We start from the raw sequence: 25304 nt of genomic DNA, 5'->3' as shown, positions 1-25304 counted from the left end.
GGAATCTAGGGGGAAAAATGACATTAACAAAGTTCTCTTTTGATGGTTCAGTGAGCCCTGAGTCCTTTGAGTATAGTATGCCCTGATCTAGGATGACTGGATTCGTATTAGCTGATTTTTTAGGCTTTTACCTAGAAAGAAACAGAACTCAAGTATTTTCCACTTGTGTTAGACCAACACTCTGAAAGAATCAACACTAGAAGGGTTGCTTTCTATCCATGAAACATACAGGGGGGATGCTGATCTACCAACTCAAATAAACCATTTAATATAACCAAAATGCATATCTTGTCCTTTATGTATGTAATTTGGAGAAGGAAATGGCAACCCACTCCAGTGTTCTTGCCTGGAGAATCCCAGGGACGGCAGAGCCTGATGGACTGCCGTCTATGGGGTCGCAGAGTCAGACACGACTGAAGTTACTTAGCAGCATGTATGTAATAGCAGGCAAGCTTCCCAAAGTAAATACAAATACAAAGTAGCCATCTTATCACCTTTTCTGAAAAGTCAAAATCTTTCTCAAAATCTGCTTAAAAACTGATGCCACAACTGTGAAATATAAATGCAAGCCAAAGACTAAGCCCCAGTCCTTTAAGATGGGGTTTGTTGGTGAATTTAGATACTAAAGGGCTTCCCTAGTGGCTCAGATGGTAAAGCGTCTGTCTACAATGCAGGAGACCCGGGTTCAATCCCTGGGTTGGGGAGATCCCCTGGAGAAGGAAATGGCAGCCCACTCCAGTATTCTTGCCTGGAAAATCCCATGGACCACAGAGCCTGGTAGGCTACCGTCCATGGGGTCGCAAAGAGTTGGATACACTGAGCGACTTCACTTCACTTTATATACTAAAAAAAAAAAAAAATTCCAATCCTCCAAATCATGGAGGCTATAAGAAAATGTCAGGAAAGTTAATGTCCTAACTATCTTGAACACTATCATGGGTTAAAAGACTTTAAAAAATCAACCATAACACAATGGATGTTCATGCCATTCCACCGTTCACTCACTGGAGGTGACAGCCTGAGGCCACACTGTGGTCAAAGAGAAAGGTGGGATTATGTGTGGGTTATATGTTACCATCCTCATATTGAGCTTCCATGATAGCTCAGTGGGTAAAGAATCCGCCTGCAATGCAGGAGATCCAATTCAATTCCTGGGTTGGCAAGATCTGCTGGAGAAGGGATAGGTTACCCACTCCAGTGTTCTCGGGCTTCCCTTGTGGCTCAGTTGGTAAAGAATCTGCCTGCAATGCAAGAGACCTGGGTTTGATCCCTGGGTTGGGAAGATCTCCTGGAGAAGTATTCTGGCCTGGAGAATTCCATGGACTTTATAGTCCAAGGGGTCACAAAGAGTCAGACACGACTGAATGACTTTCACTTTCTTATCCTCACACTGGTGTGGTCTGACAGAGCCATATATAGGTACTTATGGTAGGATTCAAGCTTTGAAATCATGGTATATGTAATCAGAATTAATGTAGATTTTTGTCTATTATCCATTGCTACTTTAACAATAAAAGCAGTCCTTCTGAGGCTTAAAAGATAAATAATAAAAGAGCAAATAGATACAGAAATCTCATTAACTGATTACTTAGGATCATTTCTTTCAAACCACTGATAAATTAATTTGGAGCAAAGTTTAAATTGTTGTTTTGTTATGGTTTACATAGGTAATACACTCACATGGGTCAAAAATCAAACAAAGAAGTGTGCAATAAGAATACAATATTTAGAAATAAACCTACCTAAGGAGGCAAAAGACCTGTACCCCAAAAGACCCCAAATAGTCAAAATAATTCAGAGAAAGAATGGAGCTACAGCTAATTATGCTCCCTTACTTCAGAATATGCTACAAAGCTACACTCATCAAAACAGTATGGTAACTGGCACAAAAACAGACACAAAGATCAGTGGGACAGGATCGAAAGCCCAGAAATAACCCCACGTGCCTGTGGTCAGTTAATCTTTGACAAGCGAGGCAAGAATATATAATGGAGAAAAGACAGTCTCTTCAATAAATGGTACCGGAGAGACTGGGTAGCTACGTGTAAGATAATGAAATTAAGATATTCTTTAACACTTTATACAAAAATAAACTCAAAACGTATTAAATATCTAAGTATAAGATGGGATACCATAAAACTCCTAGGGGAAAACATAGGCAGAACACTCTTTGACATAAATACAGCAACAGTTTTTCAGATCTGTCTCCTGGAGTAATGAAAAGTAAAAACAAACCAATGGGACCTAATTAAACTTAAACGCTTTTGCAGCAAAAGAAACTGTCAGTACAATAAAAGACAACCGAAACAATGGGAGAAAATATTTGCAAATGATGCAACTGACAGGGATTAATTTCCAAAGCAACCAAAGAGCTCATAGAGCTCAATGTCAAACAACCAAAAACAACCAAACAATCCGATCAAAAAATGGGCAGAAGACCTAAATAGACATGTCTCCAAAGAAGACATACAGATGGCCAACAAGCATGTGAAAAGATGCTCAATACTGCTATTTATAAGAGAAGTGAAAATCAAAACTACAGTGAGGTATCACCTCATACCAGGCAGAATAGCCATCATCAAAATGTTCACAAACACTCTTTCCCTTCAGAAGGCCACTGAAGATCCTGGTATTGCCATGGGCCGCCACCCCGCCCTGTATTACTGGTACTATAAGAACAAGCCATACCTCAAGTCCCACTTCTGCCGAGGTGTCCCTGATGCTAAGATCCACATCTTTGACTGGAGGCTAAAGAAGGCAAAGTGAATGAGTTCCCACTCTGTGGCCACATGGTATCAGATGAGTATGAGAAGCTCTCCTCTGATGCTCTGGAGGCTGCCCGTATTTGTGCCAACAAGAACATGGCACCAAAAAGTTACGGCAAAGGTAATTTTCACATCCAAGTGCAGCTTCCCCCCTTCCTCATCTGCATCAACAAGATGCTGTCCTGTGCTAGAGCTCATAGGCTCCAGACAGGTATGTGCTGTGACTCTGGAAAGCCCCAGGGCCCACACCAGCCAAGTCATAATGTCCATCCACAACAACCTGTAGAACAAGGAGCATGTGATTGAGGCCCTCCACAGGGCCAAGTTCAAGTTCCTTGGCCACCAGAAACCCACATGGCCAAGAAGTGGGGGTTTTACTGAGTTTAACGTGGATGAATCTGAAAACATGATAGCAGAAAAGCAGCTCACCCCAGAGGGCTGTGGGGTCGAACACAAGCCCCTGGACAAATGGTGGGCCCTGCACTCATGAAAGGCTTGGCAATGTCCCCTCCTTACTCATGCCCACCAGTGAATCCTACTTCCTTACCAAGAAAAAAAAAAAAAATCCACAAACAAATGCTGGAGAGTGAAGTGAAAGTCGCTCAGTCGTGCCCAACTCTTTGCGACCCCATGGACTGTCCATAGAATTCTCCAGGCCAGAATACTGGAGTGGGTAGCCTTTCCCTTCTCCAGGGGATCTTCCCAACCCAGGGATCGAACCCAGGTCTCCTGCATTGCAGGTGTTTTCTTTCTCAGCTGAGCTATCAGGGAAGCCCTGTAAATGCTGGAGAGGGTGTGGAGAAAAGGAAACCCTCCTACACTGTTTGTGGGAATGTAAATTGGTACAGTCTGTATGGAAAACAGTGTGAGGCTTTCTTTAAAAACTAAAAACTGAGCTACCAAATGATCCAGCAATCCCACTTCTGGGCATATATCTGGAAAAGGCAAAAACTCTAATTTGAAAACACATTCACATATATAACATAGATAACTAATAAGGACCTGCTGTATAACACAGAAAACTCTACTTCATATTCCGTAATGACCTGCATGGGAAAAGAATCTAAGAAAGAATGGATATAATGTATAACTGATTCACTTGGCTGTACACCTAACACTAACACAGCATTGTAAATCAACTAGACTCCAATAAAATCTTTTTAAAAAATGAAAAAAAAAAACAGATGCACCCCAATGTTCATAGCAGCACTATTTACAATAGCCAAGACATGTAAGCAACCTCAATGTCCATCAACAGATAAATGGATAAAGGTATGGTACAATGAGATATTATTCAGCCATAAAAAATGAAATAATGCCATTTGCAGCAACATGGATCTATCTGGAGATTACCATCCTAAGTGAAGAGGAGAAAGAAAAAATATAAAATTTCATTTATATGAGTAATCTAAAAAAAGAATACAAGTAAACTCACTGATAATACAGAAATAGACTCACAGACATGGAAAAGAAATTTATGGTTACCAAAGGCTAACAAGGGGAAGGGATAAATTGGGAGCTTGGAATTAAAAGATACATACTACTATATATACAATTATAGACAACAAGGTTCTGTATAGCACAGGCAACTGTATTCAATATTTTGTCAGAGCCTATATGGAAAAGAATCTGAAAAAGAATGTATATGGAATTGCCGTGCTCTCCTCCAGGGAAGCTTCCTGATCCAGGGATTGAACCTTCGTCTCTTATATCTTCTGCATTAACAGGTGGGTTCTTTACCACTAGCACTACCTGGGGAGCCTGATGTTTATACACATACACACACACACACACACACACGTATATAAGAATTACTTTTCTGTACACCTGAAGCTAATGCAATATTGTAAATCAACTACACTTCAATTAAATGAAATTTAAAAATAAAAAAGGCATGCAGTAAAAACTTTCATTCCCATTGCATTCTCCAGTCACTCAGTTCCTATGTGTTACCTACCGATACACTTGTACTTTTTAAATTACTTCTAAGACGCCACTTTGTAAATATGGATGTATTATAACTTCCTCCCTTTTTACACAAAAGGTACCATTAAGAGCATGATCTCTAAAGCCAGACTGCCCATGTTCAAACCCCAGTTCTTCCACAAATCAGCTGTGTCTTTAAGCAAGCTTCATAACCTCTTAGTGTCTCAGTTTCCTCAACTGTATAATGAGGGTAACAGTGGCAGCTGTCTTCTACAGCTATTTGAGGATCAGATGAACAAATATATGTACAAAGCACTTAGGACGGGGCCTGGTGCGCAGTGAGCCATCTACATGTGATGGGGGTGCTGGCACCATGGAAGTTGCAGGATCAGAAGCCTAAGTGCACGGGCTCTGGAGTGAGACTGCCTGAGGTCAAATCTTAACTTCCTTATATGTGAAATGTAAAAAATAATAGTACTTACCCTCACAGGGTTGTTGTGAGATTGAAATAGACAGTGCCTCGCACTGGGTAAGCACGGCTGTATTTCATCAAATCCAAAATGCCATGTATTCTAAGGCACGTCATTATTTTATGGACTAGGAAAGGAAAAAAAAACATTCCAATTAAATTATGACATACCTTTGACTATAACACCTCCTCATTTCAAGTGCATCATGAAGTGAAAAAATGTACGTCTTAGAATTGATGAAATATGGGATACAAGTGTTAGCTATTACACTTTTATTTTCACTTAAAAATACATCTTGGATATCACTCTGTATCGGTACAAAGAGAGCCTCTCCTTTTTTTTTTAAGTGGCTATATAGTAATCCATTGTGTGGTTGAGCCATAAATTATTTAACCGATCTCCTATTAGTTTCCAGTCTATTGCTGTTACAAACAATACCACAATGAATAACCTTGCAGACATGTCATTTTGCAAGCCTGCTAGTCTATCTGTAGGATAAATTCCCGAATTGGCATTGCTGGGCCAAAGAGTACACGTATTTGCAATGTTGGCAGGTATTCTAAGCTCCAGTTTAAATGGCCTGGTTACTTCCAGCTAAGGAATCGTGGATTGAGGCCGTTTGAAAAGGATCAACCTCATGGAATGGGAGAGCAGGATGACAAGAGTCTCATTACACAGGAATGGGAGAAGGGAAATTTTTGTATGCTGCTGATGGCCACCTAAATGGGTCAGACTTTTTGAAAGACATTTTGGCTCTATCTTTTAAATTCTCATTCTGGAAAACTATCTCACTGAAATTCTAGCACAAGTTGCAAAAACATATGTAATAATTATAGCAAGAATGTGTGACATGGAGAAACAGTGCAAAACGCTTACTCTATAAACTCATCAAAATCTCACAGTGCTACAAGTCTGGGCTAATTCTTCCCATTCTACAGACACAGACAGTCGAGATGGAGGAGAAGGCTGCAGAGAGAGGACGGTACTCAGGCAGCCTGCTCCAAATCTGTGCTCTTAGCCTTATACAAGTAGACTCTTTGAAATAGTTTAAAAAAAAAAAAAAAAAAGACATCTGAAAGTTCCAGAGTGATATAGTTAATATTATTGTGGTGGTGGTAGTGAATAAATTAGGAATTTGGGATTAACATTTATATATTACTACATATATAATAGGTAACCAACAAAGACTTACTGTATAGCACAGAGAACTATACTCAATATTTTGTAACAACCTACAAGTGGAAAGAATCTGAAAAAGAATATATAACTGGATTCACTTTGCTGTACGCCTGAAACTAATATAATATTATAAATCAGTTATACTTCAATAATATATATATTATAAATTTACACTTTAGGAAACTGTATAACCATGATAAAGAAGGAAGTAAACCTTTATACGGCAACCTTAACTCATGTCTACAAGGTACTATCTTAAAGAAATTAACACAGTCTGAGTACACTCCAGTAGATGCCTATAGTCATGTATCAATCTGACAGGTAGATAATAAAAGGTCTAGAACAGGATCTTGCGCTCGATGATCTGAGGGGGAGTTGAGGGAATAACAGAAAAAAGTGCGCAATAAACGTGACGTGCTTGAATCATCCTGAAACCACCCCTATCACCCCGTTTTGTCTTCCATAGAACTGGTCCCTGGTGCCAAAAATGTTGGGGACTGCTGGTCTAGAAGGAGAATTCAACAATTAAGGATATTTTCTCCAAATCCCCCTGATTATGAGCGAGTGGTAGAGATTTCACTTTGTATACTTCCAAATTATTTGAATCCTTTTACGGACCCTATTGTTACTAAGAGGTCATTTAACTCCAGACAAAATTGTTACTCATCCCTGCACCAATGTCATCAGAAACACCAAGAAATGTTTGGGTATAAAAGGCCGCTACGGGCCCAGTGAGTTAAAAAGAAAAAAGAACCCACATTTAGGGAAATATAGCCCTGACCTGTGCAACGTAAGAGAGTCAGGTTCGATCCTTGGGTCGGGAAGTCACGACTTAGTGACTGAACAAGGACAATGACTTGGAAATGATTCAGCACAATCACCTACTGAAGTCACTTATCAAATACTGTGCTGTCGTGTGCTGTGCTCAGTCGCTCGGTTGTGTCTGACTGCAACCCCATGGACTGTTGTCCGCCAGACTTCTCTGTCCATGGGATTTTTTTTCCAGGCAAGAATACTGGAGTGGGTTGCCATTTCCTCCTCTGGGGGATCCTGGACCCAAGGATTGAACTGCATCTCGTGTCTCCTGTATTGGCAGGCAGTCTTTACCACTGAGCTCACTGGGGAAGCCCTTATCAAATACTAATAGTCTTTAAATAACTAAAAGACAGTTTAATTTCCATTAGCACTTTTTGTATTGTTTCCTCCATTTTTTAAGTTCTTTTGACTCCCTAGAATCTTCCTGAGCTCACTGAATTTCTCTCTCACCAGATACCAATTAAAGTAAAATTTAAGATCTCTTACATCAGGATGTGCAACAGGGGGCGGGATGTGGGGTGTCTATGAATGATCCTAAAGGGATTTCTTTTTTTGAAAGGTCCAGTCTAGGCTGAGATGGTGAAGTAGGTCTGGGCACACAGAGCAAAGTCACTGATGATTTCAGGAGAGGGAATACCCTGGTGGCCCAGTGGTTGCTGCTGCTAAGTCGCTTCAGTTGTGTCCAACTCTGTGAGACCCCATAGACAGCAGCCCACCAGGCTCCCCCATCCCTGAGAATCTCCAGGCAAGAACACTGGAGTGGGTTGCCATTTCCTTCTCCAATGCATGATAGTGAAAAGTGAAAGTGAAGTCGCTCAGTCGTGTCCGACTCTTCACGACCCCATGGAGTGCAGGCTACCAGGCTCCTCCACCCATGGGAATGTCTAGGCAAGTGTACTGGAGGGGGTTGCCATTGCCTTCTCTGGGCCCAGTGGTTAGGGCTCTGCAATTCCTTGCATGAGTTTTATCCCTGGTTGGGGAGTTAAGATCCCACAAGGAGAGCAAGGCACAGCTGTCTAAAGTGGGAGGCAGTTTCACCCCAAGACAGCTCATGAGGGAACCCTGCCCTATCCACTCAGTCCCTCAATGATAGAGGTGGACAATGAGTTCACAGCTGCTCAAGAAAAGAGACTTGCTCTCAAGGAAGAAGGAGAATCACTGAAAAAAATGGCTTGATCTTTGGAGAAAGTCATTTGAAGTCATATAAAGGCAATTCTTAAGGAACTCTCAACTAGGAAAGCCAAGAAGAGGACTAAAGTTTCATCTTCTTTAAAGAGCTAGGCTTCCAAGGTTCTCAGCAGGAAGCATCTCTTCCAGCCCATCAGACCCTCTGAGGTCCAAGCTTTTCCGCTCACTTCAGGCTCTGGATAAGTTCCCATCAGAAAATCTTAATTTTTCATGCCTCTCTTCCATCACCCTTTTCATACTTCTTAAAGTGGTCAGCTCTCCTTCCTCTTAGCTTTTTTTTTGGTTAGATTTTTTTTTCCCCCTTTCATTCTCCTATTGAGAGTTTTCCTAGAAAACTCGAGGAAAAAAAAAATTGCCTTCTTTCTTGATCTAAAAATGTGATGTTCACTGTATCCTGGGAACCCTGTTTCACTGTCCTGTCACTCACTTTCCCATTATTATTCTGTCCTGGTATCTTGGAGGTGACTGGAAGGGGTTCCTGAATTTGTAAACTTCCTTCGTGTCCCGAAGTCAGAGGAATCCGCAGTCTCTGGCCACGGCTGGAGCCCCAAAGTTAGAAGTCATATTTATAGGCTTTACGGCAAAAAGGAACAGAATATACCTTCTTATTTGAGATCTTTCCCAGCACAGCTCATCCTCACTGGTGGAGATTTACCACTGATGCTTTGGAGTTTGTGTTTCCTTTCCTTTTTTCCTTACTTTCCTTATTTAACTAAAACATTGTCTTGGTTTTCTTCTGCTTCACAGCAGCACTCAAAATGTCTATTCTTTTCTGCTGTTCTTCCTTCATAATGAAAGCAGCGGGAGTGGGGTCAAATGTGGAGCCTGGAAGAAGCCTGCTTTCTGATTCTGCATCGTTTCAAGAAGACGCTTGCTAACAGGGCACCCCATCTCAGGGGCGGTTCCCACCTCTCTGCCTTGCTTCTTTCTCCACTGTCCTCGCTTCTCTCGCAAATCTCAGTATTCTACCCCAAGCCATTTGCCCTAGAAGCTCCCTGTGCTGCCACAGCAACATCTGCCTCCCATGCTTTCGACCGGAACTAAAGCACCACTTCCTGGTTGTGTCTTTATGTGAAATATACAACTTCCTGGATTGCATCACTTCCTGGAGTCCAGCATTTTATTGAACCAACAACTTCCCTATTCAATTTTGTCCTTGTCACTGCCTGACTTCAGTCCCTGGTTCAAAATTTAAGAGGGTGTTAAGTGTTCTTAACACAAACAAAGGGACATAAAGAAACTCTGAATGGTGAGGGATGCCTATTACCCTAGTGGCTGTGGTAAAGGTATCACAGCCTATATGTGTGTTCAAACTCATAAAATTATACACATGATCAATTATACACTTTATCAATTATGCCATAATGCTATGCTATGCTAAGTCACTTCAGTCGTGTCCAACTCCGTGAGACCCCATAGACGACAGCCCACCAGGCTCCCCCATCCCTGGGATTCTCCAGGCAAGAACACTGGAGTGGGTTGCCATTTCCTTCTCCAATGCATTAAAGTGAAAAGTGAAAGTGAAGTCGCTCAGTCGTGTCCGACCCTCAGTGACCCCATGGACTGCAGCCCTCCAGGCTCCTCCATCCATGGGATTTTCCAGACAAGAGTACTGGAGTGGAGTGCCATTGCCTTAATAGACCCTCTTTAAAATAACTCCAATCTTTTGTAATATTCTGCAATATCTAGGGTTTTTTCCCTATATTTCTCAACCAACTCCTGTTTTTTGGATTTGTGTGTGCACATACATACTCAGTCAAAGAAGGCAATGGCAACCCACTCCAGTACTCTTGCCTGGGAAATCCCATGGATGGAGGAGCCTGGTAGGCTGCAGTCCATGGGGTCACGAAGAGTCAGACGCGACTGAGCGACTTAACTTTCACTTTTCACTTTCATTCACTGGAGAAGGAAATGGCAACCCACTCCAGTGTTCTTGCCTGGAGAATCCCAGGGATGGGGGAGCCTGGTGAGCTGCCGTCTATGGCGTCACACAGAGTTGGACACGACTGACGTGACTTAGCAGCAGCATACATACTCAGTGGGCAAAACTGAAGCATATCTCTGGTGGGTCAAAGGTTGGAGCTCTTGGGCTCCTGTGAAGGATTTGGGGGATACAAATACAGTGGTTAAATACAGTGATTACTAGTCACGTCAAATAGGTACCTGCCGTAGGCCTGAGATCATTTCCTTACGTCTTAGTCTTGCTATTTGCTGTAAGTGTTCTCTCAGTCTTGATTTCTGTATAAGATAGTTGGGCATAAAAATAGTTCCCATATTTTATCAGTGTTTTTTTTATCACTTAGAATTTTTCATTTTGTACTTATTGAAAGTGCTCTTTTAGACTTGTTTTTATCGTTCATCTGTCTTGTACACACATTAAAAAAAGAAAAATTGGTTGTGGCATCACTAAAACTCGTCCACATTTAGAGTCTAGCCCTTCTGAATCATCATTGCTGTCTGTTTTTCTGCATGAGGTTATCCTCTGCGCTCTGAGAAGTTGAAGAGATAGCTTTTCTTAAAAGGATACTTCACTAGTCAATAGTCTTTGGAATTTTCTTGTCAAGCACTGACACTAATTTTGCAAGTGCAGGCAATAAAACTACCTCAGGACTCCTGCCTGGCCAATATAATCATAAGACACATCTCAATATTGGAGAACTAAAATGGGAAACATGAGAGTTTTTGAACTGGAGTAGTATGGAATGTATTTTTCATCATGTGCTGTAATGATTCATAACCTGCATATTGTTTCTTCATAATGTTCTGTGATAAAGATCTTTTTTTTTTTTTTTAGGTTTGGAAACTCAACCTCAGAAAGATAAGGTAACCTATGAAAGCAATGGGAGGAAAGTTAGCACCGCTGTGTCTGACCAAGCCATCCCCTCTCTATGCTCCTGCCTCTTCCACCCTGCTCCATCTGTCTGACATTTCAAAGCCTCTTATTTTGCCTTGGAGGTTAACAGATCTTGGGGCACTCTGTTTCTCCAGGCCACACCAGTTTGGGGGGCAGAGGGTATAACAGCATCATAAATAACATGAATAAATCAATGTTGCTCTGACGCCTCTACCACAGAACTACAGAAATCCCAGAGGCTCTCATAGTCCTCCCGAATATCCAGGTGGGTCTCATATGCACTTCTCAGTTAGTCCCCAGGCCCTTAACTCAGTAGGCTGCCTATACCCCATTTGTCCTTCTGTGAGCCAAAGGTCACTGGCCAGAGCTGCCACAGTGAGGACCTCCCATCTACTCTAAATACCCTCCAAGTGGGACTCTAATTTTTGTTCCCTGTTCTCAGAACTGGGTCCTTGTACCAAGTTTGTGGTTTGGGTATCTCTCAAGAGAGGCTCTGACCTGACCTCTTTGGAAACTGATTCTCTTCACTTCAATCATTCTGTCTATGGCCTACCCACAACCCCCAACTTTCCAGACATGGTCAGATGCCCAGGAATTCACAGCTGTGGCAGCTTAAGGCTAAGCTCTAGATTGAAAGACCCCAAGACACAAGCCCCGTCTCCCTGTATTAGTTTTCTGTTGCTATGGTAACAAATCACCACAAATGTACTGGCTTAAAACAGCACACTTATTATCTCACATTTCTGTAGGTCAGAAATCCAAGAAGGCTTGGTTGAGTTCTCTGGTTGTGGTTTTTATAAGGCTGAAATTAAAGTGTCAGGACTAGGCTCTTGTCTGAAGGCTCTGGGGGAGAATCCACTTCCAGGCTCTTTCAGGTTGTTGATAGACGTCAGTTTCTTGAGGTTGTAGGACTGAGGTCCCTGTTTCCTTGCTCTCAGCTGGGGGCTGGTCTTCGGTTCTACACGCTGCCTTATTCCTTCTCATGCTTTCCATGTACCCTCTCCACCACCCCTACAGTAAGTCAGTTGCCTTCTCATGCTTTGAATCTCCAATGTCCTCATCTTCCTCCTCTGATTCCAGCAAGATAAAGTGCTCTAACTTTAAGGGCTCATGTGATTAGACTGGCCTCACCCAAGTAATACAGGACATCTCCCTATAATCATAAGATCCAAAACCTTGATTACATCTGTGAAGTTGCTTACCATGTAACAAAACATATTTATAGGTTTCAGGGATAAGTGCATGGTTATTTTTGGTGGGGGGCATGATTTGGCCTACCACACCCCTAATTAGTTTGGAATCTCCTTACAGAGTGGGGGCAGTAAGCAACCCTAACCTTGCAGGCACCTAATAAATTCTGTTGCTCAGAGGACTTGGAGGCCTTTTGTCTAACAAAGAAGGTTAAAGAGAAGAGTTCAAATTCCAAAGAATTTAAAAAATTCTTTACTCAAAAATTTTAGGGGAAGAGATACTGCCTCCTCGTGGGAGGTAAATGCCTTTAAGTCTGTGGCTCTGGCTGGTGGCACTCCTAAAGCTTGGTGTGAGAAAGGCTGTGGATACTGTCTGCTGTTTCTGGGGTAGATAGAGCAGATGGCCAAGCTCCTGTTGGTGATCAGACTGGGCAGAGTGGGTTTATTCAGGGGCAGGAAGCTGGCCTCAGAGATGCCGGCTTTTCCCAGGCTGGCTTTCAGCCAGTCCCTTGGGAAATCTTGGACGGGGAGGCTGTGTGAAAACAAATTTACGTGCATTTGGTCAAGAACGCTTTGTGCTGGGGACTTAAACATTCTGAACCTCTCTGAGCCTCACACAAACCCACCAGTAGCCTGTAGGGGCCCTATTTTACAACTGAGGAAACTCAGATTCTGAGAGGTTAAATGACATGCTCAAAGTCATGCAGTGAGGGCAAAGAGGCAGCACTAGAGCCTGCTCTTCTCTCATAGTTCAGCCTCTTTCTTCCATTCTGCAGGTGCTCCCTGGGGAGGTAAGGAGCCATGGTTTATCACCCATGTATTTGTTAGGGGAAACACACTGACTGAAACCACCCCCCATGGCCAGGCACCACAGTAGCTATTTGCATGAATTATTTTACAAAGGGAGGTCCTAGTAAGGAACACAGCAGTAATAAGTCACCACCAACCAGAAGAGCTCGGGAGAGGTGAAAAGGAGATGCCACGTGTCCTACCACCTCCCAGAATCCTTCTCACTGGCATCCATGGTAGCTGAGCAATGTGTGCACCACTAGGAAGGACCCTGAGTCAGAATGATTGGCCAAAGACAACCTAGAAGCTAATCCCAATTGCCTTAAAACCTGAGGCTTCAAGCCACCTGGCAGAGCAGTTCTCCTGGGTTCCCTTACCCTCCTGCTCTCCCTTCCTGGGCCTCACTTCCCAATAAAGCCTCCTGCTTTGTCAGCACGTGTCTCTCCTTGGACAATTCATTTCTGAGTGTTAGACAAGAGCCCACTCTCGTACCCTAGAGGGGGTTCCCCTTCCTGCAACATATTGGATGACTATGAAAGCGTCTTCATTTGTCATTCTAGTCCTAGGCTACCTTTTTCCTGACCACCTCAACCTTTTTTTTCCCCTGAGTTTCTACAATATCCATCCATTCATTCTGAACTCAACACGCTTAAGTACCTGTGACATACTAGGCATGATGTTGGGTGCTGGAAATGAAGGTGAACAAGACAGATCATTCAGTCCACCCATCAATGAGCCTTCAGAACTGTCTTCACTCTTGGAGAAGATAATTATATAAGTAACAGCTGTGAAGTGTGCTGAGCATTAGGGTGAGGAAATCAAGGATGTTGTGAGAGTAGCAGGGTGTAGGTTCTAACCTATTCTAGAGATAGGAAGAACCTCTCAGGAGGGATTATCAAAGTCAAGACCTGAAGAATAGGAAGAAATTAGCTAGATCAGGAGAGTTGGGCAGGAGCGATGCAAATGGAAGGAACATGGCCAGGAGGCAAAAGTACATGGAAAAATACTTTATGAAATCAGGAAAACTAAGTGAAATTGAGCAGGACCCTGTGGGGGCCCTTCCAAGTACAAATCCTTTCCATGGTTCCTGTTTCTTGTTTGTAGGAAATAGGCTTCATTCATCCTTCTAGACCTTCCCTCAGTTCCAAAGAGAAGATTCAAATAGTTATGAATCAGGGTTTGATCTCTGGGGTTGGGAAGATGCCCTGGAGAAGGGAAAGGCTACCCACTTCAGTGTTCTGCCTGGGCAATCCCAGGGACAGAGCAGCCTGGCTACAGTCCATAGCATCACAAAGAGTTGGACATGACGTAGCATTAAGCCATCACAGGGGAGGAAGGAAATACAGAAACAAGGGAGAAACAGTCAAGAAACATAGTGCAGCAATGGACTAGGTCCCAGCCCCTCCAGGGGGAATATACATAACAATATTTTTGAGTTCTTCTGCAGGAACTAAGACCCCCCGACTGAGGTGGAGGATGGAAATAACTTCAGGGTGAGCATAAGACTCCTGGAACACCACTCTCTTATCCCATCACCAACCAATAGGGGAAAGTCACACACCCTGTAGCCCTCACCCCAAGTTTGCTTATAAAAACTTCTCCTCAAAAACCATTAAGGAGTTTGGGGTTATTGAGCAGAGGCCACCCATTCTCTTTCCTTGGCCTTGTGATAAATTTGTCTCTATTCCCAACTCCAACTTTTTGGTGTGTTTGGCCTGAGTGTGTATCGGGCAAATGAACTTGGGTTTGGTAACAAAAGCAAAACAAAAAGTATCCATCTGAGACATTTTGGACAACAACCAATTCTGCAACACCAGCTGGGTGTTCAACAATTCAATTTAATTGTGATGCAAACTACGCAAGAGTTAATGTACACCCCATAGCTTAAGCTCAGTCCCACAAAATAACCTCTATTTCAGATGCCAGCCGTAAGTTGTAAGCTGCACAAACCTCTCACCTACTGGCTATAAATAAGGGGCTCCCAGGACACCCTCCTTGGCTAGATCAGCTCACCAAACTCAAGAAGGCACTTTACTTACACTTACCAGTTGATCATAAAGGATACAAATCAACAGCCAGATAAGAAGTACACAGGGAGAGTTAAGGAAGGGTCCTGAGCAGAAGAACTTCTGTCTCCATGAAATTGGGGTGCACCACCCTCCTGGCACGTGGATGTGCTTACCAACTCCGAAGCTCTCAGGATCTTGCTGTTCAAGGGTTTTTACGGATTTCAACCTCCAGCGTTTCCTCCCCAGCTCCCAGAGGGCAGTTCTCACCATTTAATCACTCGGTCCTTCTGTTAAGCAGCCCCATCTGGAGGCTCTCTAGGGGCCCCGCCCTAAGTCACTTCTTTAGCATAAACTCAGGATAGAAAGGGATTCCTCATGAATAACAAAAGACATTCCTATCAGCACTGAAATCCCAAGGGTTTCAGGAGCACTGTGCCAGAAAAAAGCAGAGACCAGATATTTATTTAATAACATAGCAGTCTATAAGAAGCAGAGTTCTAGGCAGCAAATGGCAACAGCTGAGGCCCAGGGGATAAGAGGACCAGATCAAGAAAGATCTTGTTAATGAAGTTAAAGAATTCTACTTTTAGGGCAGTGGAGTGCCACTATGGATTGAAGTAGGGGAGTGATAAGGTGAGATTTATCATGTTATAAAGATGCTATTTGGAGAACTGATTATAGGGACAAAGCTGGAGTCAGAGAGACTAGTAAGGAAGATATTATGGTAATCCTGGTGGAGACAATGATGGTTTGGGGAGGCCAAGAAGATGGAAAGAAGTGGGTGGGGTCATGAGAAGGTTGAGCTGGATTGACTTTGATGTTGAATGCATTGTGATCTCTATCATTCTTTCAGAGATTGTGCTCTCCCTTACAACATTTATTTTTACATTTATTCCTCCTTTTTTATGTATACATTTTATTTATTTATGTTTGTGAACGTGCTGCACTCAATATGCCAGCAGATTTGGAAAACTCAGCAGTGGCCACAGGACTGGAAAAGGTCAGTTTTCATTCCGATCCCAAAGAAAGGCAATGCCAAAGAGTGCTCAAACTACCGCACAATTGCACTCATCTCACATGCTAGTAAAGTAATGCTCAAAATTCTCCAAGTCAGGCTTCAGCAATACATGAACCGTGAACTTCCTGATGTGCAAGCTGGTTTTAGAAAAGGCAGAGGAACCAGAGATCAAATCGCCAACATCACCTGGATCATGGAAAAAGCAAGAGAGTTCCAGAAAAACATCTATTTCTGCTTTATTGACTATGCCAAAGCCTTTGACTGTGTGGATCACAAGAAACTGTGGAAAATTCTGAAAGAGATGGGAATACCAGACCACCTGATCTGCCTCTTGAGAAATTTGTATGCAGGTCAGGAAGCAACAGTCAGAACTGGACATGGAACAACAGACTGGTTCCAAATAGGAAAAGGAGTACGTCAAGGCTGTATATTGTCACCCTGTTTATTTAACTTATATGCAGAGTACATCATGAGAAACGCTGGACTGGAAGAAACACAAGCTGGAATCAAGATTGCCGGGAGAAATATCAATAACCTCAGATATGCAGATCACACCACGCTTATGGCAGAAAGTGAAGAGGAACTCAAAAGCCTCTTAATGAAAGTGAAAGTGGAGAGTGAAAAAGTTGGCTTAAAGTTCAACATTCAGAAAACAAAAATCATGGCATCCGGTCCCATCACTTCATGGGAAATAGATGGGGAAACAGTGGAAACAGTGTCAGACTTTATTTTGGGGGGCTCCAAAATTACTGCAGATGGTGACTGCAGCCATGAAATTAAAAGACGCTTACTCCTTGGAAGGAAAGTTATGACCAACCTAGATAGCATATTGAAAAGCAGAGACATTACTTTGCCAAAAAAGGTTTGTCTAGTCAAAGCTATGGTTTTTCCAGTGGTCATGTATGGATGTGAGAGTTGGACTGTGAAGAAGGCTGAGCACCGAAGAATTGATGCTTTTGAACTGTGGTGTTGGAGAAGACTCTTGAGAGTCCCTTGGACTGCAAGGAGATCCAACCAGTCCATTCTGAAGGAGATCAGCCCTGGGATTTCTTTGGAAGGAATGATGCTGAAGCTGAAACTCCAGTACTTTGGCCACCTCATGCGAAGAGCTGACTCATTGGAAAAGACTCTGATGCTGGGAGGGATTGGGGGCAGGAGGAGAAGGGGGCGACAGAGGATGAAATGGCTGGATGGCATCACCAACTCAATGGAGGTGAGTCTCAGTGAACTCTGGGAGTTGGTGATGGACAGGGAGGCCTGGCGTGCTGCGATTCATGGGGTGGCAAAGAGTTGGACACGACTGAGTGACTGATCTGATCTTATCTGATTACATTTTAATTATTTATTTATTATCCATGCTGAGCAGGATGGGGATCTTAGTTCCCTGACCAGGGATGGCATCCATGCCCCCTGCAGTGGAAGAAAGTGAAGTGAAAGTGTTAGTTGCTCAGTCGTGTGACTCTTTGTGACCCCAAGGACTGTAACCCACCAGGCTTCTCTGTCCTTGGAATTCTCCAGGCAAGAATACTGGAGTGGATTGCCATTCATCTTCTTCAGGGGATCTTCCTGACCCCTGACCCCTGACCAGGGATTAAATCCTGGTCTCAGAATTGCAAGCAGATTCTTTACTGTCTGAGCCACCAGGGAAGCCTGAGTGGAGTCTTAACCAATGAACCATCAGTGATGTCCCTATTACATTTTTATTTACTTATTTTTACTTCTTTAATGTTGTTTGACTTTCCATGCATTCATATCTATGATTCCAACATTCCTTAGGATCTGAGATTATCTCTCATAGCTAATCAAAATGTAATTTTTTATTCTTTGGGCCTCAGTTTCCTTATTGTTAACATGCAGTTGAGAACCCAGGCTTTTCCTGCTTCATAGGGTTATTTTGAAGACCTAGCCTTCAATGAGATGATGATAAAGATGCTCTAAATAGCGTGCAGCTGCAATAGATGATTGTCAGAAAGGAGTTACGTATCTGTATTAGACTAGCACTGCCCACAGCGGCATATATTGGTCAGGATACAGTCAGAAAAGAGAAAAGCTGGTTTACTGTCTCTTGTATGTTTGATGCGTAAATTATGACTGAAGTTCAATCAATAATAGCCACATAATATTGACTTCAGCAAGAGAGAAGCCTGGAAAAATGTTTATTGTGGTAATTGAGTTGGGTAGTCAAGGGTTTCTTGTGTCTACTGGGGTAATCCTGATGTAGGAAATAGAGGGACTTCAGGTTAGACATTTATATATATATATATACATATATTTATATATATCCTGTTTCCATTTCCTGAGACAAGCAATAGGTGGGTTCCAGTTGAGACATTTACAATCAGCCTCCTGCTTGCCCTCCAAAATGGAAGTAACAACAAAAACAGGGTAAATAGCCAGCATTTATCTCTTGTAAACACTTTAAGGTAATAGTCATGGCAAGGACAAAGAAGGACAAAAACCTGTTTGAATTGGAATTAAAAAGGATTAAGGGATCTCCCTCCCCCCTATTTTGGGACAAAGCAGACACTACACACGTGCAGAAAGGCTCCTTGTGGGTCAAAAGTCAAGGGATAATGTTAGGCCATAATAAGTCTTGCTCTTCCCAGAAGCCTTCACTTCAAGATCCATCTTTGTCCCCCAGGGGAGGGTTGCACGGTAGATCAGGTGTGAAAAAGGAAAACAGATGATTGGCCTGAAGGAAGACAAAGACCCGGAAGAACTGCCTTATATAAATGACTTAACAGCCTCTTTACTGCTCCTCCTCACTAGAGGGAACGCCCACACCCTTTCTCTCCAGTTGTGCATCTCTGCCTTTCTTGTTTCAACTGAATTTTCTCTCTGTGCTCTCCCACTTGTCGTTTGATGCTGTATCTCTAACAATAAACTTTGTGCCTGCATTTACAGTTTCTGCTTCAGTGATAAATGCATTTTTCACTGGGTGCAAAGATCCAGGGGAAAATTACCTTCTAGCCTCTAGCCCTTGCTGGTTTTGGGGCTAGGATTTCTGGTTTTCCCAGGATCAATTCCTGGGCAGGGAATGAAGATCTTGCTTCATGCCACCTTTCACTGCTGCCTCTCTGAGATCAATCCTAACATCTCAACTGTACAAGTGATTGGCTTGAACCCCATCTCACAAGATAGGGAAAACCTAGGTCTTCTCCAAGATTTCTATGACTTCCCTGTGAAACAGGAGGTAGGGCACAACCTTTAAAAGAATGGCATAGACCAAGGAAGCAACATAAATTGTTTAGCGCAAAATAGGTCCAAGATGGCAGATGAGTCAATTTCCACTAGACCTTGAGCCTCAGTATACATTCACTGAAACACATCAGCAAGTTAAATGACACACCCACAGGCACCAAGATAGATCTAAGTCTGACCATAAAGGTCTTGAAATGGGCAGAGGCCCAATTCCTGGAAATCTCCACCCTTTCCGCCAAATAGCTGGAATAATCTTCCCATTCATTAGCCTGTGAAATTATCCACCCCTATAAAAACTAAAAAGACCCTGACGCTGGGAAAGATTGAAGGCAGGAGGAAAGGAGGACAACAGAGGGTGAGATCATTGGATGGCACCACCAACTCGATGGACATGAGTTTGAGCAAGCTTGACAGGGAAAACTGGCGTGCTGCAGTCCATGGGGTCGCAAACAGCTGGACACGACTGAACGACTGAACTGATAAAAACTGACAATCCCGTACTCTGATGCTGCTCTTGCCTTCTGAGATGGCCCACACTCTGTCTGTGGTCTATATTTCTCTCTAAATAAATCCACTTCTTACGTATCACTTTGTCTCTCACTGAGTTCTTTCTGCTCTGAGACATCAAGAACCTGAGCAGCATTAATTCCTGAGACCCAGTGTGCTCTCAGTTCAAAGTCCATGGGTTCAAGTCCCAATCTGAGTTGCAGTGTCACCTGGACTGATGTTTCTCAGTGTCACCTGACTCTAAATTTCTTTCTTTGCTGTCTGTGGACACACCTTTATCTCTATCCTAGAATTGCCCCCAAAGTTGAACACAGTCCCTACTCTGCTGCCCACTGGCCCTGTTCCCACAAGGCAGCTTTGGGTAACAGACATTTATTGGAGATTTGGAAGATAGATTACACTGGAGAGAGGACTGAATTGCAGGACTGCAGTCCAGAGATCTCTTTGTTCTTAAAAGTCTTCCCCAATTTTTTACAGACTAGGGCATTAGTCTCTGATCAGATTACTTGGTTTTCCTTTTACCTCTCTCTTTTGTTCTTCCTCATCCCCAAATTCTTCACTTATTTTTTTTTTTTTGCCTCACCATGCAGCATGTGGGATCTTAGTTCCCCAACTAGGGATTGAACCCAAGCCCCTGCAGTGGAAGCATGGAATCCTAACCACTGGTCTGCCAGTGAATTCCTCCTGAATTTTTGTTTAATTCTTAGGCAGAGCTATTTAGCTATCTTTGTTTTTTCCTCCCCACCCATGTCCTTAGGGCCTCACCTTCTATCCCCAAGGGGCCTATCAAGGTATTTTCCTAAACAATGACACTTCCTTCCTGAAAAGGAACTCTGGTGCCAGCTGATAAAATAATGACTTCTCTTATCTGCTACAAGAATGACAAGGTTGCCAGATCATGTTTATTCTTCAGCTGGCAAATGGGGAAAGCAACCTGTCTGCATCCCTGGTAATTTAGGTTTGGACCCTTTATGTCATTTGATTTGATGCTCACAAGTTTGGGAGAAAGAGTAGGTAGCTCTGATTAGCTCACTTTATGATGGGAAAAAACAGCGTTTAGAAATGACAAGTGACTGGATGAATGCGCTTCTAGGCTCAATCTTGAACCCAGATCCAGCTCATTCAGTTGTCTTTCCCCTAAGAGTTTTCATGAAAATTGAAAATGTCCCTGGTTTATTAGCCAAGTAAGCTGTTTTGAGAATGAACTTGGTGTCCCTGCAAAGAAGGTCAAAAGACACATGGGTTATTTGACAGATAGGTTTTACATAAGTGCTGGAAGAAAAGATAAGCTGTCAGCAGATGCTCTTCTGTGCTAGGACTGAAATGTTAGCCTCCTCAAGATAACCATCTTCAGGCCGTTAGGAAAGACTAAGGCTACGGAGGAATCCAGCCAGATTGCTAGGTATGCGCCTCCTTCTCCCTGCCTTGGGTGCCTTGCCCTCTTCTCTCCCACCCCAACCCTATCCTTCTTCAAGCCCACTTCCCACTCCTCAGAATCCTCTGGGAAGCTATCCTGAACAGCCTCACACAGATGGAATCTTTCTTTCCTGGAAATCCCATTGGCAGCTACTCTCTGCTTTGCACCAATTAGTGTGTTCTAGATCAGTGGCTTCCAAACTTAGTTGATTTTGACCCGCAGTGAAAAACACATGTTTTCTCATTTCAGTACACTCCCCCTCCCCCAACACACAAAGCGATACACGCACTAGCGATGAACAAAGTTTCATGCACAGACGTGCTGTGCTAAGTCGCTTCAGTCATGTCCTACTCTGCGACCCCATGGGCTGTAGCCTGCAAGGCTCCTCTGTCCACAGGACTTCCCAGGCAAGAATACTAGAGTGGGTTGCCATTTCCTTCTCCGGGGGTCTTCCCCTTCCAGCTATTGAAACGGGGTCTCCCGCATTGTAGGCAGACTCTTTACTGTTTGAGCTGCCAGGGAAGCCCATCTTATTTCATAAGGTGCACACTAATATTTCCTTTCTGTTCTACTTAGTGCTTTCTTATTCTATGATACTAAAAAAAAAAAAAAAAAAGTGCTGGTTGTAACACATTAACTTGATTTCAAGACCCACTAAGAATAATCATTCCTTTGTGCATGAGTGCTAAGTCACTTCGGTCATGTCTGATTCTGAGCAGCTCTGTGGATTGTAGCCCAACAGGCTCCTCTGTCTATGGGATTCTCCAGGCAAGAATACTGGAGTGGGTTGCCGAGTCCTTCTCTAAGGGATCTTCCCGACTCAGGGATCGAATCCACATCTCCTCCTTCTCCTGCGTTGGCAGGCAGGTTGTTTACCACTAGCACCACCTGGGAAGCCCAATCATTCCTTTGATCTCTCTGCAATTCAGTGTGATATTTTATCGTATTCTGCAGCCTCCCTCCACCTCCTGATTCTCCATCTGGTTCTCCAGGTCAGCTCACCTGAGTACTCCCAGAAGTTCCTCACAGCCTCTTGCCCAACGTGTCTCTCTTTTCCATCCTCCTCATGGATTTTTCGAAATGCAAATTTCATCTGATCATTCTGATGCTTCTAAGGCTTTCCATTGCTTAAAACTGCCTCCCAAATAAATAGCCTGAGGAGAAGGCCCTTTGCAGACGGTCCCCTTGCCAGCCTTTTCCTTAGCTCCAGCAACTCAAGGCCCCCCTCAAGTCCGCTGTTTCCTGCCTCCGTGACTTTACACACACTGTTCCCTGACTGGAAGGCACCTCTCTCTCTTCTCTAGTGGAAAACTACTTTCACTTTAAGAACTCAGATTACTAGAAAGAAGGAAATCCTGTCATCTGTGACAACATGAATGGACCCTGAGTGCACTATGCTAGGTGAGATAAGCCAGACAAAGACAAATATTGTTTGTGGAATCAAAAAAAGCCAAATTTGTAGAAACAGAGACTAGAATGGTGGTTACCAGAATCTGGGGGCGGGGCGGGGGTGGAGGTGGGGTGGACAGGGGTTTTGGGAATGCTGGTCAAAGGGTACCAACTTGTAACTAGAAGATGGGGATCTCATGTACATCTAGTGATTATAGTTAATAATACTGTATCATGTACTTCAAAATTGCTACAAATTTTTTTTTAAGATTAAAAAAATATATTGACTTGGCTGCACTGGGTCTTAGTTGCGGCATGCAGGATCTCTAGCTGTGGCATGTGGGATGGGATTGAACCTTGGGCCCCGGCACTGGGAGTACAAAGTCTTAGCCACTGGACCACCACGGAAGTCCTGCTAATAGATCTTAAATGTGCTCGCTACAAAAAAGAAATGGCATGTTTGACCCCTGATCAAGGAACTAATGGAGAAAGAAATGGCAACCCACTCCAGTATTCTTGCCTAGAGAATCCCATGGACAGAGGAGCCTGGCAGGCCATGGTCCATAGGGTCGCAGAGAGTTGGAAAAGACTGAAGCGACTACGCACACAAAGGAACTAAGACCCTGCATGCTGCTGCTGCTGCTAAGTCGCTTCAGTCGTGTCCGAATCCATGCGACCCCATAGACGGCAGCCCACCAGGCTCCCCCGTCCCTGGGATTCTCCAGGCAAGAACACTGGAGTGGGTTGCCATTTCCTTCTCCAACGCATAAAAGCATGCTGCATAGCTGCAAAAAAAGAATAGCGATGGTAATGACTTGATTGGGCTTCCCCAATGGTTCAGTGGGTAAAGAATCTGCCTGCAATGCAGGAGACATAGGAGACATGGGTTCAGTCCCTGGGTTGGGAAGATCCCCTGGAGGAGGGCATGGCAACCCACTCTACTATTCTCTCCTGGAAAATCCCATGGACAGATTAGTCTGACGGACTACAGTCCATGGGGTCGCTAAGAGTCAGATACAACCGAGTGACTTAAGCACACATGAACAGTGACTTAATAAAGGTGTTAGCTAACACTATGGTGGTGGTCATACTGCAATACACAAACACATCAAATCCTTGGGCACCTTAAACTTACTCAATGTTATATGTCAATTATATCTCAATAAACAAAAAATAAAACTCAGATTACCTGTCACCATGAGGTTGGTGTTTTGATTGTTCCTATATAATACTCTGATCTATTACGTATTATGCTGAATTATAATTACTCATTCATCTCTCTCATCATCTTGAGAGATGCGGGCCAGGAATTTGTGTATCTCAGTTGGTTTTGTATCACTGGCGCCTAATGTAATGCCATTATCCAGCAAATGGTAACTGAAAATTAGCAAAAGAACACTGTTCTCCAGGGACTTCCCTGGTGGTCCAGTGGCTAAGTCTCCTTGCACCCAATGCAGGGGCCTGGGTTTGATTCCTGGTGGGGGAACTAGATCCCACATGCTGTAACTAAGACTCAGAGCAGCCAAATAAAAAAATCAATATTAGAAAGAAATTCTTTGTATAAGAAAAAGAACACTGTTCTCCAGTTCCATGTCATTAATTAAATTTCCCCAGTTCTATATTATCTTAATCTGTGGCCATTTTAATGATCCTGTTGTGTGTGTGCGTGCACACACATGTGTACACATACGTGTGCACATATGCATGTTGGTGAGGTGGGGGGTGGGTGAGAGGATGGATTTTGTAAACAGCTGTTGATCTTATGTATCTCCTCCCCATCTCAGCCGGAGATATTCACTGCCTCAGGGAAAACTAAGATTCTGATAACAGGAATGTATAACAAATAATCAATAATGTAATTTCAAAAATTCGTGGTTGAAACAATAGTTTTGACAGCCTACGGTTTTGATTTGAAGAGGAGAAAGGGCTCAATGCCAGAAGAAGCAGGTCACAGGGTTTATGCCACAAACAGTGGGTTGGGAAGAGGCAAGATTAGGGATTGGGGACGCCTGGGGTAGGGTAGGAGGAGATCAGCGCGTGGCACCAGACCTAAAGGGGTCAGGGAAGGCCAGGGCAGCACCAAGAGGGCCCAGGGAAGGCTGAGCCAAAGCCTGGCGGAAATCTGTTGTCACCTTGTGCAGGAATCCACGTGCGCAGCGTGCACCTCAGTGTCAGGGGTTCTCCCATCAGGCCTTCCTCCCATCAAGTGTCCAAGAGAAGTGACACCTGGCCGCATCTGTGCTGCTTACGCCATCCAACTACCCACATGGGCAATCTCCTCTTCCGGTCTAGAGGGGCCATGATAATGTGGGAGGAGAGGTCCCAGTTCCTGAACCTGGTGAACTGAGCAGATAAGCCTGAGGTTTCATTCAAAGGGAAACAGTGGCAAATCCCACGCTTTTACACGTATTTAAAATATCTTCCAAACTAAAAAAATAACCTTTCTCTCTCACTGACAAAAATTGTTTATTGTAGAAAAATGTAGCTCTTCCAAAAGGAGAGCGCTAACCTGTTATCTCATCACCCTGAGAAAATCACTGTTAGTCATCTTGGTCCTCCCAAGCATTCTTTTCTGCACTGTATGTG

At 43.4% G+C, this 25304-nt stretch overlaps 1 long non-coding RNA gene and 1 pseudogene across 1 annotated transcript in view; one reads left to right on the top strand and one right to left on the bottom strand.

The window, feature by feature from the left end:
- The window catches only part of LOC138989484 (uncharacterized), a 35568-nt gene extending 12992 nt beyond the window's left edge, over nt 1-22576 (bottom strand). Inside the window, exons 1-2 of the long non-coding RNA XR_011465785.1 lie at nt 22332-22576; nt 5174-5288 (exon numbers count right to left, since the gene is read on the bottom strand). This is a non-coding gene — a long non-coding RNA (uncharacterized lncRNA). The remainder of the gene's footprint in view (nt 1-5173; nt 5289-22331) is intronic.
- LOC102285998 (large ribosomal subunit protein uL16-like) lies at nt 2638-3255 on the top strand (annotated as a pseudogene).
- Nucleotides 22577-25304: the final 2728 nt, after the last annotated feature.

The sequence above is a fragment of the Bos mutus genome, chromosome 10, assembly GCF_027580195.1.
Source record: "Bos mutus isolate GX-2022 chromosome 10, NWIPB_WYAK_1.1, whole genome shotgun sequence".
Classification (NCBI taxonomy): domain Eukaryota; kingdom Metazoa; phylum Chordata; class Mammalia; order Artiodactyla; family Bovidae; genus Bos; species Bos mutus.
This window is presented reverse-complemented; position numbering and strand designations above follow the sequence as displayed.